The 12,941-nt window shown below is 45.0% G+C and overlaps 1 protein-coding gene across 1 annotated transcript in view; it reads left to right on the top strand.

The window, feature by feature from the left end:
• LOC142256814 (C3a anaphylatoxin chemotactic receptor-like) overlaps positions 1–12,941 on the top strand; it is a 450,349-nt gene that overhangs the window by 104,510 nt on the left and 332,898 nt on the right. The gene's annotated exons all lie outside the window — the stretch shown is intronic.

Below are 12,941 nucleotides of genomic sequence, written 5' to 3'. Positions count from 1 at the left end.
TTTGGTGTTTTTGACATCCATATACACAGCGTATTTGCACGTTATGCTGTTACACCTTTAACCCCTTACTACGGGGTTATTCAATAGTTGTTTGTTTCTTTCCCCTTCAACAAGCAGTCAGCCATAGAGTAATGGATAGTTACGAGCTATTTGGAGTTAGGACTCAGGGAAATACTCCTTCTTTGGGGTTCTAGTACCACATTTAACAGTGGTCTTTTATGTCTACCATCACATTTACGCGCTTAGAAAAAAACCAAATAGTTTCAATAATTTTTATTTTTACACTTTTATTCATCATTATCTTTTATTTTGCAGTCATTTTTATGATGTGAAAAAGTCAGATGCTTGTATACATGTATATATATATTTTTTAAAAAAACTAACACGATTTCGTTGTAGTCTTCACGTGCTCATGAGTCATTCTGTTACCATGAGAGCATTGACGTCACTGTGATCAACGTGGCTTTTAATGGACTCCTATATAACCAACTGGTCTGCATACTGTGTGTACATTTTCTCTTTTCCCTGAAGAAGGAGACGGTTTATGTCTCTGAAACGCGTTGGAACTGTAATAAAAAAGAGATCTTAAATTTAACATCTTGGAAATATCGTTTCTTTAGCGCGGCTTAAACCCGTTTTTCTCATATATGTATATACATATATAAAAAATCCCTTCAGCACGATCATTACGGGGCCGCTGCTTAGAACCACGCTGACACTCACATGCTTTACAAGGAGTTGTGACTGGCACAACTTCATCAGGTGAGTGTTTCATCTTTACTTTCTAAACGGTTATTGCCGGGTAAGACCCTATTTGCGCCTTTTGTTTCCTCATTACTAGCAGCTCTTAATAAGGAGGCAGGTCACCGGCCAGATCGACAACGCAAGGCAGGTGAGTCCATGTGAAGCTGCCGTAGCGATAATGTTCGCTACGGCTGCTATCACAAGATATTGCTGCTGCGATGGGGGCGGGGACTATCGTGCTCAGCATCGCAAGCATCGGCTTGTGATGTTGTTGTGTGCAAAGTGCCCCTTAAGTTCATAAATTATAGGTTCACAATGTTTACAATTATTTTTTTTCTAGTCCTAATTAGAGATAAGCGAACTCGCAGTTAACTGGGGCTGGCTGATCCCGGTGATCTGGTTGTTAAAACTCAGTTCCAGTCTGGATTCCGGTCCCCATATAAGTCTATGGGGACCAAAATCTAGTGATTAAAATGTTGATAGAAGGGATAGGAGGATAGGAGAGCGTGTGCTTTACTTACGAAGCATCCGTCATGGTGGTATACTGCTTCCAGGATGATCATTCACTTCTGGGGCCAATAATTAACCCTCACTGAATATTCACTGCTTTGCCCACGCACTGGTGGCAGTGATTGGTTGCAGTCAGACGCACCCCCATCCTGAGTAGCAGTGTGTAAGCTGACTGCTTCTAGTCACAGGCTCTGTTTGCGTCTAAATCTTACAGTATAAATAAATAAATAACAAATTTGCTTAGGGTCCCTCTGGATTATGATACCCAAGACAGATAAAGCACATGGCTAATGGCTGCAGCCCCCAGCCATGTTCTCATCTTGACTTGATTGTTTATCAAAATAAGAGGAACTGCTTGACATTTTTTTATTATTTAAATAAATATTTTAAATAAACTATGTGCGGTCGCCTCAATTTTGATATCCAGCCAAGATAAAGCCCGTCAGCTGGTATTCTCAGACTGGGGAAAGCCATGGTTATTTGGACCTCCCAGGCTAAGAATAGCAGCCTGCAGCCACCTTGTTGCATTAATTAAATGCGACAAGCACAGCACTTAACCCGGCTTTTCCCGCTTGTCCAGGTGTGGTGGCAATGGGGGTAAATGCAGGGGTTAATAACAGCCCAAAGCTGCCACTAAGCTCTAGAATGGTAATGGGGAGGGTTTATGAGACCAACCCATCACTAACCTGTAAGTGAATGTAATTAAACACCAACATCGAAAAAGCTGTGGTCACAACTAAAAGGTTCCCATGGTCCTCCTTCTGCTGTGACCGCAATATTTTTTTTTTTATTTAAGAGGTTTTGTATATGTATACGAGAATTGGCATCAAGAAATTAAAGAGATTTTTGCTGCTTCAACTTTTTTTGCTCTTAAGTAATAGACGCTTGGGAAGGAGCACACCAAATGGTAAGGAAAAATTCTTCAAACATGATTTGTTTTCAAGTTATGCCATTGTTACAGGAATAAAGAGCAACATTTCTGACATAACACCATGTGCCAGGCTTCCTCAAGCGGCAAAACAAATAAAAATGGATAAATAGGCCTATCCTATAGGAGATCCAGGGTTGGGGTGGGTGTCATTGGGAGTCAAATAAGAAGCCACTCCAGTCCGTATATCAGACATGCAGTATTTATGATGCACAGGGGTGTATCCAGGTTGTACTAATGGGGAATCTCACCCAAAACCTTGGTACTCCCATTGATCCATTTGTATATGGTTTGCCTCTGGAAGAAGCCTGAGGAAGGATAATTTACCCCAAATGCTGCTATCCTTTCTCTATTAGGTGTGAATAATGTACAAAATAATTGAACAATCACATGTGAAGTATATTCCATGTCATATGAGGTGCACTTCCTTCCCTTATCTGATACAGTCTGATGGCAGCTGAGTAATTGGCTCTATAGGAACTAGATGGAACTGTAAAAAATCTGAGTGCTCAGTGGTGGACACACACGAGGGCCCTTGTACAAGAACACTATAGGGTACATATACAGTCCAATAATGTGTCACTGACAGAAGCTCCTTTCTGCTTTGGAGGCGGTTGTGGCTCTCTTCCCCCTTGGGCCCTGTAATGTCCTGGAGGTGTATCCACGGGACCGTGCACCGGACTCCCACAGAGAGGCAACCAGGAGCGAACCCCTATACAGGGACTGTCCAATCCCCTCCCAGAGGGCCTAGATGTACAGTAGCCGGGACACAAGAGAGTTCGGAGTACGTGTCCTTCAGAAGGCTTTACGGGATATGACTATTAGTCCAACAGGGGCCGTGTGCAGGAATGATGACTGAAACCGGGTACAGGTGCTGAGTGGTAACAACAGACGGGGTTCGGATCCAGCAAAACGTGCAGGCTTATGTGACCAGATGGAATCCAGGACTGGTGACGGGTACAGGCTGATGGAAGATGGCGGGATCCACAGCTGATGGGCACCGGGGCAACTCCTGGGAAACCGGCAGGCTGGACACACTCAGGTTGGCAGACGGACACTGTGGGAAGAGACAAGGTTAACCTGGGTACGAAGAACAGAGGGCCTTGAACACCCAGCTACAAGAACACTTTGAACAGGCAGCGCCCACAAGAAAAGGAAGTTCTTATATACCCTGTACATGTAATCAGCCATATTCTGTCTCAGTGACGATGGCCCTTTGAGAAAAGGTGAGTGAGCGTGCCCGTGCCCTAGTGCGCATGCGCGAGGCCCGAGTGCCGGAGACCAGTACAGGACGTGCTGGGGGAAGTGGAGGAGATGCAGGTGAGGCAGAAGCTGAGTCTCGGACCGCAGCGGGACGCCTGGAACGGCGGACGGGGAGTATGGAGGACGCACAGGAGGGAGAGCGGGTGGACAGGAGACCCGGGGACCGGACTGGTGAGTGACAGGCAGCGCCGGGATCCCGGGAGCGTGACAGGGGAGACAGGCGGCCGGGTAGACAGGTTTCATCAATGGTATGGCCACACCTTTACTGTTCTAAATTTGAGGATGGGTTCCATAAATTGGGTACAGCAGCGACCAATAAAAGATCTCCACTCTGTGCTGCACTGTTATAATGAACAATCTGTTTGGTTATTTTTGTAAATATATATATTTTTTTCTTTTAGATAAACGGTCAAAATGGATTTCAATCTGAACGAATATGATTTCAATCTGACCGAATATGATTTCAATCTGACCGAATACAATAGAACTGTTCTATTCGGTGTGCCGTATGTATATATTTATAATTCTTTATTGCTTTAGAGAAACTAAGCTTCGCCTTTTTCGAAATTGGCCTTTGCACCTCAATCTCAGATCCTGACAAAGTTTATGTGGGAAAAAAATCACATTGCATGGACTTATTTACTTTTATCTAACCCTATCCTCTTCCCCCTATTCCATCTCTGTGCCTTAAGAATAAACAAAACCTCCCCTACCCATTGGAAATGAGCCCCCAACAATTTAACTCACAATACCTACTTTCTGAACCCCTCCTTCTCAGCTAGTTCAGACAGGTATAGCAGGCATTAACAAAACAAAAAACGTATGGCACATTATAATGTGATGTGAGTGAAGCCATGCAATCAAGTGAAAGCTTGCGGCTTACAACCTACTCCATCTACCAATTAAAACACGAAGAGATGAGGAGTTTTTTAAGCTACAAATATAAAAAGGCTTTATTGATGTGAAAATGGTTAAAAATCAAGTTTCTTTCTGCAATAAATGAATAATCAAAATACATAATATTGGATAACACAATAAGAACTGAAATATAAAGGACAACTATAAGAGGTACAGGCTTAATCATGATTAAGCCAGCATAAGTACTGCGAAACGTACGTCGGGTCCTCCACGAGAGCTTCCTCTAACCGCCTGCTTGTTCCTGCACTGATACCCTGACCGATAATATGCCTCACCTGTTTCCCCTTCTCCCACTGGGACATACACTATAGCCATTATGGCTGGTCTGATTGTAGGGAGGGCTGAGTGCAAGCGGTTTGGAGGCGGTGTACTCTTAGCGCGGGTCCAAGCTTACCTACCGTACCTCTGATAGTTGTCCTTTATATTTTAGGCTTTATTGTGTTATCCAATATTATGTATATTGATTGAGTATTTATTCATGTGTTGCAGAAAGAAACTTATTTTTTAACCATTTTCATATCAATAAAGCCTTTTTATATTTGTGTAGCAGGCACGGTTGACTCTGGAACACAGACACAGGTTAGCTTATACAGACAATGGATACAGGATATAAGGAACGGAACATGATCACTAACAAGCATGTCTTTGATAGATGACGTTGCTCAGGCACCTTACATAAGGCGAGGGTGCCTTAATTACCTAGTGTCCTCCAGCCATTGGCTGGGAACAGATGCAGAGTGTGCACATTGCCCTTATAAGAGGAGGGGAGTGAATACGCTGGTGCTCTAAGTGCACTCCCAGGAAACCTGTGTGGTTTTCACGGGCCAGGAAACCTGTGTGGTTTTCACGGGCCAGGAAAGCCATAAGCGGGAGGAAGTACCTTGACAGATGCCATGGGATGGCCAGAGAGGTGAGGTCTTGGTGGCTTGTACTACGAGTGCATAGTAGAAAGAGTAAAGTGTCACAGCAAGAAAGGAAAGCCTCTTATTACCTAATTCTTGGCAAGAGAAAGGAGTAGGATAGACACATTTGGTAGCAAAGATATTGTAATAAACTTAGCTGGTCTCCATCTGGCTGGAAGAAATCCTTGTAAGTATGATTGGAACTCCAAGCAGGTTCCACATTGGAATACAGTCAAGACCAGTGTCATGTCCCCACCGTAGTCCGCTCCTGCGACTTCTGCTCCGATCGCCAGGCGACACCGTGTTCCCGCCATGGATAGTGCTGGTGATGGGAGAGGAATCGGTGCCTGTGGCTCCACTGAGTGCAGGCTCCGCTCATCCACTAGGTTGGGTTTCCCTGGAACCTGCAGTACCACTGGCTGACTGTAGGTGGCGTGTGTCTTCCAGCTGAAGTTGTCATCATTCACCTGCAGCCAATGGGAGGACACCACACCCTTCTTATTCCCCCTCCTGTCATCTGACCACTGCCAGAGATAGTTCTATTCCTGGTTCCTGAGTTATTTGTATAGTGATTCCTGTGTGCTGATCTCTACTTGTTACCTCTTCTGCCTGCTGTTTATGTACCTCGCTGCACAATCCGGAATTGACTTCTGCTTATTTTCTGATTACGTCCTTGCCTGCCGATTCTGTCCCTGTTCTGCAATTCCTGGTTTGACCCTGCCTGACTACTATTCTCTCGAACTGCAGCCTTTAACAGGTAGTGATCTCCAGGGCCCTGTGTAATTCCAAATCTCTGTATAGGGGTTAAAGGGTTTCAGGGTTCTAGGGGTTCTGCTTGGTGAGTGGCTTCCCTCTAGCCTGTCCATTAAAGCCCGTCTGAGTCTGTGGATCCAGGCAGGTGCTATAACCTGGTAGTGGAAGGTATATGTAGCTGCACCCACCCGCAATGTGATAGGACAGACTAAATGACAAAATGAAACATCTGCTGAACGAAAAGAAAGAAACAAAGATAATCAGCACTTGGACAGAGACTGAACCTGCTGTGGCTCAGCGGACCAGGAAACCAATTACACATCACAGGGTTGCTGAATTTAATCCTGAGTCATGACAGTTAGTATGATGCCACATAGCAGCTAGACACATATCTGTTGTGAATGTTAGTTATGTCTTGGCTGCTGGGAGACTCCCTCTGGTGGCCAGGAAAGGTTTGGACAGAGACCAGGTGTGTTGTGCAGTGGGTGTTTCCTTTCCTAACTCTCTGCCTATTTAAGTCCTGGTCTGATTGCAGGCTGTTGCCGGATGTCAGTTGTTCTTTGTATCTCTAGCCTGCTTAATCCTGCCTTACACCACATCTTCCCCAGATAAGTGCTTGCTCTTTATTTATTGTCTGTTCTTTTGTTTATCTGGGTTTGTCATTTTGCTGTGGTTATTTTCAGTTTATTTGCATGCAGGGATTTTCCCCCTCAGTGGATTGTTGAGGAACTCCCTGCAGTTCTGTATGGAGTATAGCTCCTTTGGGTCCATGTGTTTGTGGCTTGTTGACTTTGTTATGATTCTTGTTTTCTGTTCATTGGTATGACAAGGGCACCTGGTATAGGACGGAGTTCAGATCGCTGAGGGCCTTTTTGTACTATCAGGAAGTTGGTATTTTGTAGGGTTTTTCTCTGGCAACCATCAGTCCCTTTCCTGTCCTTTCCTATTTTAGTCAGCGGGGGCCTCACCTTTTGCTAATCCTGTCATCTACCTGTGTATTGTGTTTTTCCTATATCACCGCAGTCTTTGAATGTGGGGTGCTTGTTATTCTTGTCTATTTTCTAAGGCAGAGAGTTATTCATCTTTCCTACCTTCAGGATAGTTAGTTCTTCGGCTGGGTTCGCGGTGCACAGGATGTTAGTTCACCCCTCGGCTACTTCTAGTTGTGTTGGTTAGTAAGGGGATGGCGGCCAGATTAGTTGCCAATGCTCTTGTCACCTTTTTGCCAATAATTTGTGGTGGTCTTCCATGGTTCCGGATCATAACAGTACATCCGTCCAACTAAATTTAAAGGGTACTCTTAAGAAGGAAAAAAAAAAAAATAAGGAAAGCTGCTGAGAAATTTTTTTTTTTTTGTGTTTTTCCTCTTCTTCTTTGGGTTCTGTGGAAGATTTCTTTTGTCAAGAATGGATGAATTGGGTGAGCGTGTTGCTCATCTTGATGCTAAGGTTCGTCGTATAGAGTCTTTTCTTGCACAGACTCCCCTTGCAGAGCCTAAGATTCCTGTTCCTGAATTTTTTTCGGGAGATCGGTCGAGATTTTTGAGCTTCAAAAATAATTGTAAATTATTTTTTGACCTGCGCCCTAAGTCCTCAGGGAATCCCGTACAGCAGGTTAAGATTGTCATCTCCTTGCTGCGTGGTGACCCTCAGGACTGGGCCTTCTCTTTAGCGTCTGATGATCAGATTCTCAATGATGTGGACTCCTTTTTTCAGGCCTTGGGATTATTATATGACGAACCCAATATTGTGGACCAAGCAGAAAAGGTCATGTTGTCCTTAACTCAGGGTTTGGATTCTGCAGAAACGTTTTGTCAGAAATTTCGTAAGTGGGCGGTCCTTACCAAATGAAATGATGATGCGCTTGCGGCTCTTTTTCGCAAGGGTATTGCGGATGCTGTGAAGAATGTAATGGTAGGATTTCCCGTCCCTTCTGGTCTTGATGCCTCTATGACCTTGGCCATTCAGATTGATAGGCGTTTACGTGAGCGCCGGAAGATACCTGCTGGTTTTGTGCCTGTGGAACAGCCTTTGGAGCCTATGGAGTGTGATAGGGTCCTTTCTAATGCTAGTCGGCAGGGGTTCAGATGGAAGAATAGACTGTGCTTCTATTGTGGAGACGCTTCTCATAACATCTCTGTCTGCCCTAAACGTGAAAGGAGATTGGCTACTTCTGTTACTGTGGGTTCTTTGCAACCAAAGTTTCTTTTGTCTGTCACATTGATTTGCTCATTGTCTTCCTTTTCTGCATTTGCCTTTGTGGACTCAGGGGCAGCGCTCAATTTGATGGATTTTGGGTTTGCTAGGGATTGTGGTTTTCCCATGGTTCCTTTGCAAACTCCTATTCCTTTAAGGGGTATTGATGCTACCCCTTTGGCAGAACATAAACCCCAATTTTGGACCCAGGTGCCTATAAGAGTTGCACCAGCGCATCAGGAAACGTGTACATTTTTAGTATTGCATAATCTACAGGATACCTTGGTACTGGGATTTCCGTGGTTGCAGACCCATAATCCGGTTCTTGACTGGAGATCCTTGTCGGTAGCTAGTTGGGGTTGTCAAGGTTTGCATCAGGACCTTTCTGTGTCGTCCACGTCTGCTCAGGCAGTTGATGTTCCAGCTTTCTTGTCTGATTTCCGTGATGTATTTAATGACCAGGAATATGATTCTCTGCCCCCCACACCGGGACTGTGACTGTGCCATTGAGTTGATGCCCGGTTGTAAATTTCCCAAGGGGCGGATTTTCAACTTGTCTGTGCCCAAACATGATGCCATGCGGTCATACATCAGAGAATCATTGGAGAAGGGGCACATTCGGCCCTCATCTTCTCCTTTGGGTGCTGGCTTCTTTGTTGCTAAGAAAGATGGTTCGTTGAGGCCTTGTATTGATTACCGTGTTCTTAATAAAATTACAGTCAAATATCAGTACCCTTTGCCTCTGATGTCTGATCTGTTCTCTAGAATGCAGAGTGCCAAATGGTTTACGAAACTGGATCTCAAGGATGCGTATAATCTCATCCGTATTAAGGAGGGTGATGAATGGAAGACGGCTTTTAATACTCCTGAGGGGGATTTTGAGTACCTAGTGATGCCTTTTGGGCTCACTAATGCACCCTCCGTCTTCCAGGCCTTCATGAATGATATTTTTCGGGACCTTATTGGTAAATTTTTGATTGTGTATTTGGATGACATCTTGATTTTTTCTGATGATTGGGACTCTCATGTGGGGCAAGTACGGGAGGTTTTTCAGATACTTAAGGATAATGCACTGTACGTTAAGGGGTCAAAGTGCCTCTTTGGGGTGCAAAGGATTTCCTTTTTGGGCTTCATCCTGTCTCCCTCCGCTATTGAAATGGACCCGGTTAAGGTTCAGGCTATTTACGACTGGGTGCAACCGACTTCTCTAAAATCCCTGCAGCGGTTTTTGGGGTTTGCTAATTTTTACCGTAAATTTATAGCCAATTTTTCTGCCATTGTCAAACCTCTGACAGATTTGACAAAGAAGGGAGCTGATGCTGAGCATTGGACCCCTGAGGCTATTGTGGCCTTCCAGGAGCTTAAAAGGCGATTCACTTCTGCCCCAGTTCTGCAACAACCTGATGTGTCTCGCCCATTTCAAGTTGAGATCGATGCCTCAGAGATCAGAGCAGGTGCTGTTCTGTCTCAATGAGACGCTACTTAGGGTAAACTTAAGCCCTGTGCTTTTTTCTCTTGGAAGTTTGCTCCTTCTGAACGGAATTATGATGTGGGGAACCAGGAATTATTGGCTATGAAGTGGGCATTTGAAGAGTGGAGGCATTGGTTGGAGGGGGCGAGGCATCAAGTTGTGGTGCTTATGGACCACAAGAATCTCATCTATCTGGAATCGGCCAAGAGGTTGAATCCTCGGCGGCCAGGTGGGCTTTGTTTTTTACCCGGTTTAATTTTGTGGTGTCTTTTTTGCCGGGCACCAAGAATGTTAAGGCCGATGCCCTTTCCAGGAGTTTCTGCGCTGACTCTTTTGAGGTTCTCGAACCGTCTACTATCCTGAATGATGGTGTAGTTTTCTCGGCTATTTCGCCTGATCTGCGGTTGGCACTGGCGGAATTTCAGGGGGATAAACCTGAGAGATGTCCTACAGGGAAACTGTTTGTCCCAGACCAATGGAGAGACCGAGTTGTCTCTGAGGTTCATTGCTCTGTTTTGGCGGGTCATCCTGGCATTTTTGGTACTCGGGATCTTGTGAGACGCTCTTTTTGGTGGCCTTCCCTGTCCCGAGATGTCCGTCGTTTTGTGCAGTCGTGTGGAGTTTGTTCTAGGTCCAAGCCCTGTTGTTCACGTTCTAGTGGGCTATTATTGCCTTTGCCTGTACCTAAGAAACCTTGGACGCATATCTCTATGGATTTTATTTCAGAGCTTCCCGTCTCTCAGAAAATGACTGTGATTTGGGTGATCTGTGACAGATTCTCCAACATGGTCCACTTGGTTCCCCTATCTAAGTTGCTGTCTTCATCAGAGTTGGTGCCTTTGTTTTTCCAACATGTTGTCCGTTTGCATGGTATTCCCGAAAACATTGTTTCTGACAGAGGGGTGCAGTTTGTATCCAGGTTTTGGAGGATTTTTTGCTCCAAATTGGGTGTTCAGCTGTCTTTCTCCTCGGCGTTTCATCCTCAGACCAACGGTCAGACTGAAAGGGCTAACCAGACCCTGGAGACCTATTTACGGTGTTTTGTTTCTGCGGATCAGGATGACTAGGTTTCGTTTTTGCCTTTGGCTGAATTTGCCCTTAACAATAGAGCTAGCTCTACCACGTTGGTGTCCCCCTTTTTCTGCAATTTTGGGTATCACCCTAGGTTCCTCTCAGGGCAGCTTGAGGCATCTGACTGTCCGGGGGTGGATTCGGTGGTCAACAGAATGCAGCAGATTTGGGGGCAGGTAGTGGATAATTTGTTTCAGTCCCAAGAAACTGCCCAAAAGTTTGCCAACCGGCGTCGGACTGTTGGTCCCCGGTTTAAAGTAGGGGACATGGTGTGGTTGTCCTCTAAAAATATTCCTATGAGAGTTCCGTCTCCTTAATTTAAGCCCAGATTTATTGGACCTTATAAGATTTCGGAGATTATTAATCCTGTATCTTTCCGTTTGACTCTGCCTGCGTCATTTAAGATTCACAATGTCTTCCATAAGTCCTTATTGAAGAAATATGTGGAGCCAACAGTTCCTGCAGCAGCGCCTCCTGACCCTGTTTTGGTACAAGGGAATCTGGAGTATGAGGTTGAAAAAATCCTGGATTCCCGTCGCAGTAGGCGTGAGCTTCAGTACCTTGTGAAATGGAAGGGTTATGGGCAGGAGGATAGCTCTTGGGTTGTGGCTTCTGACATTCATGCGGACAGGTTGGTTCGCGCCTTCCATCATGCTCATCTTGAGCGACCCGGTGGCGTGGGTGAGGGTTCGGTGACCCCTCCTCAAGGGGGGTGTACTGTTGTGAATGTTACTTATGTCTTGGCTGCTGGGAGACTCCCTCTGGTGGCCAGGAAAGGTTTGGACAGAGACCAGGTGTGTTGTGCAGTGGGTGTTTCCTTTCCTAACTCTCTGCCTATTTAAGTCCTGGTCTGATTGCAGGCTGTTGCCGGATGTCAGTTGTTCTTTGTATCTCCAGCCTGCTTAATCCTGCTCTACACCACATCTTCCCCAGATAAGTGCTTGCTCTTTATTTATTGTCTGTTCTTTTGTTTATCTGGGTTTGTCATTTTGCTGTGGTTTATTTTCAGTTTATTTGCTTGCAGGGATTTTCCCCCTTAGTGGATTGTTGAGGAACTCCCTGCAGTTCTGTGTGGCGTATAGCTCCTTTGGGTCCATGTGTTTGTGGCTTGTTGACTTTGTTATGATTCTTGTTTTCTGTTCATTGGTATGACAAGGGCACCTGGTATAGGACGGAGTTCAGATCGTGCGATCTGAAGGCCTTTTTGTACTATCAGGAAGTTGGTATTTTGTAGGGTTTTTCTCTGGCAACCATCAGTCCCTTTCCTGTCCTTTCCTATTTTAGTCAGCGGGGGCCTCACCTTTTGCTAATTCTGTCATCTACCTGTGTATTGTGTTTTTCCTATATCACCGCAGTCTTTGAATGTGGGGGGCTTGCTATTCTTGTCTATTTTCTGAGGCAGAGAGTTATTCATCTTTCCTACCTTTAGGATAGTTAGTTCTCCGTCTGGGTTCGCGGTGCACAGGATGTTAGTTCACCCCTCGGCTACTTCTAGTTGTGTTGGTTAGTAAGGGGATGGCGGCCAGATTACTTGCCAATGCTCTTGTCACCTTTTTGCCAATGATTTGTGGTGGTCTTCCATGGTTCCGGATCATAACACATATCGGAGCTGTTGCTAAGGCTCCACCCTTGGAAGTAAAGCCATTCATTTCGAGCTGCATGGCAGCTATATCCCCACCAGAGCTGAAACTATGGCTCTGCCCTCAGAAATGAGATCATAGGCATCTCTGTTACTATGAATCCACATAGTAGCTAGATACAGATCGATACTGGATCAAGGCTCTATCTGTGTAAGTGAGATCATAAGCATTACTTTTACCATTGTAACTGTATAACAGCAATTTATCCTGATAAGGACATTGGGTGGGAATAGGTGACTCCATCCCAAATATTAGGTCAGACATCCATAAATGAGAGCCAGCATCATGATGTATATATATATATATTTTTTTTTTTTGTTGCACACTACATCTGATTATGCGGTTATTACTCCCAGTGTGAATTGGTGGAAGGCTTTTTCTATGTAGGCTGAAACCAGCATGCTGTAGGGGTTGAAAAACAAAAATCAACTATGCTTCTCTTACCAGGCTGTGTGCTTGTTTTCTTAAACTAAAGGCGTAATCATGTGCTGATTTTCATTGCTGTAGCTAATTGGCTTGTGCCATGTTGTCCGGCATGCCACCTCC

The sequence above is a fragment of the Anomaloglossus baeobatrachus genome, chromosome 11 (genome assembly GCF_048569485.1).
Source record: "Anomaloglossus baeobatrachus isolate aAnoBae1 chromosome 11, aAnoBae1.hap1, whole genome shotgun sequence".
Lineage (NCBI taxonomy): Eukaryota > Metazoa > Chordata > Amphibia > Anura > Aromobatidae > Anomaloglossus > Anomaloglossus baeobatrachus.
The sequence above is the reverse complement of the archived record's forward strand: the minus strand, read 5'-3'. Positions and strand labels throughout refer to the sequence as shown.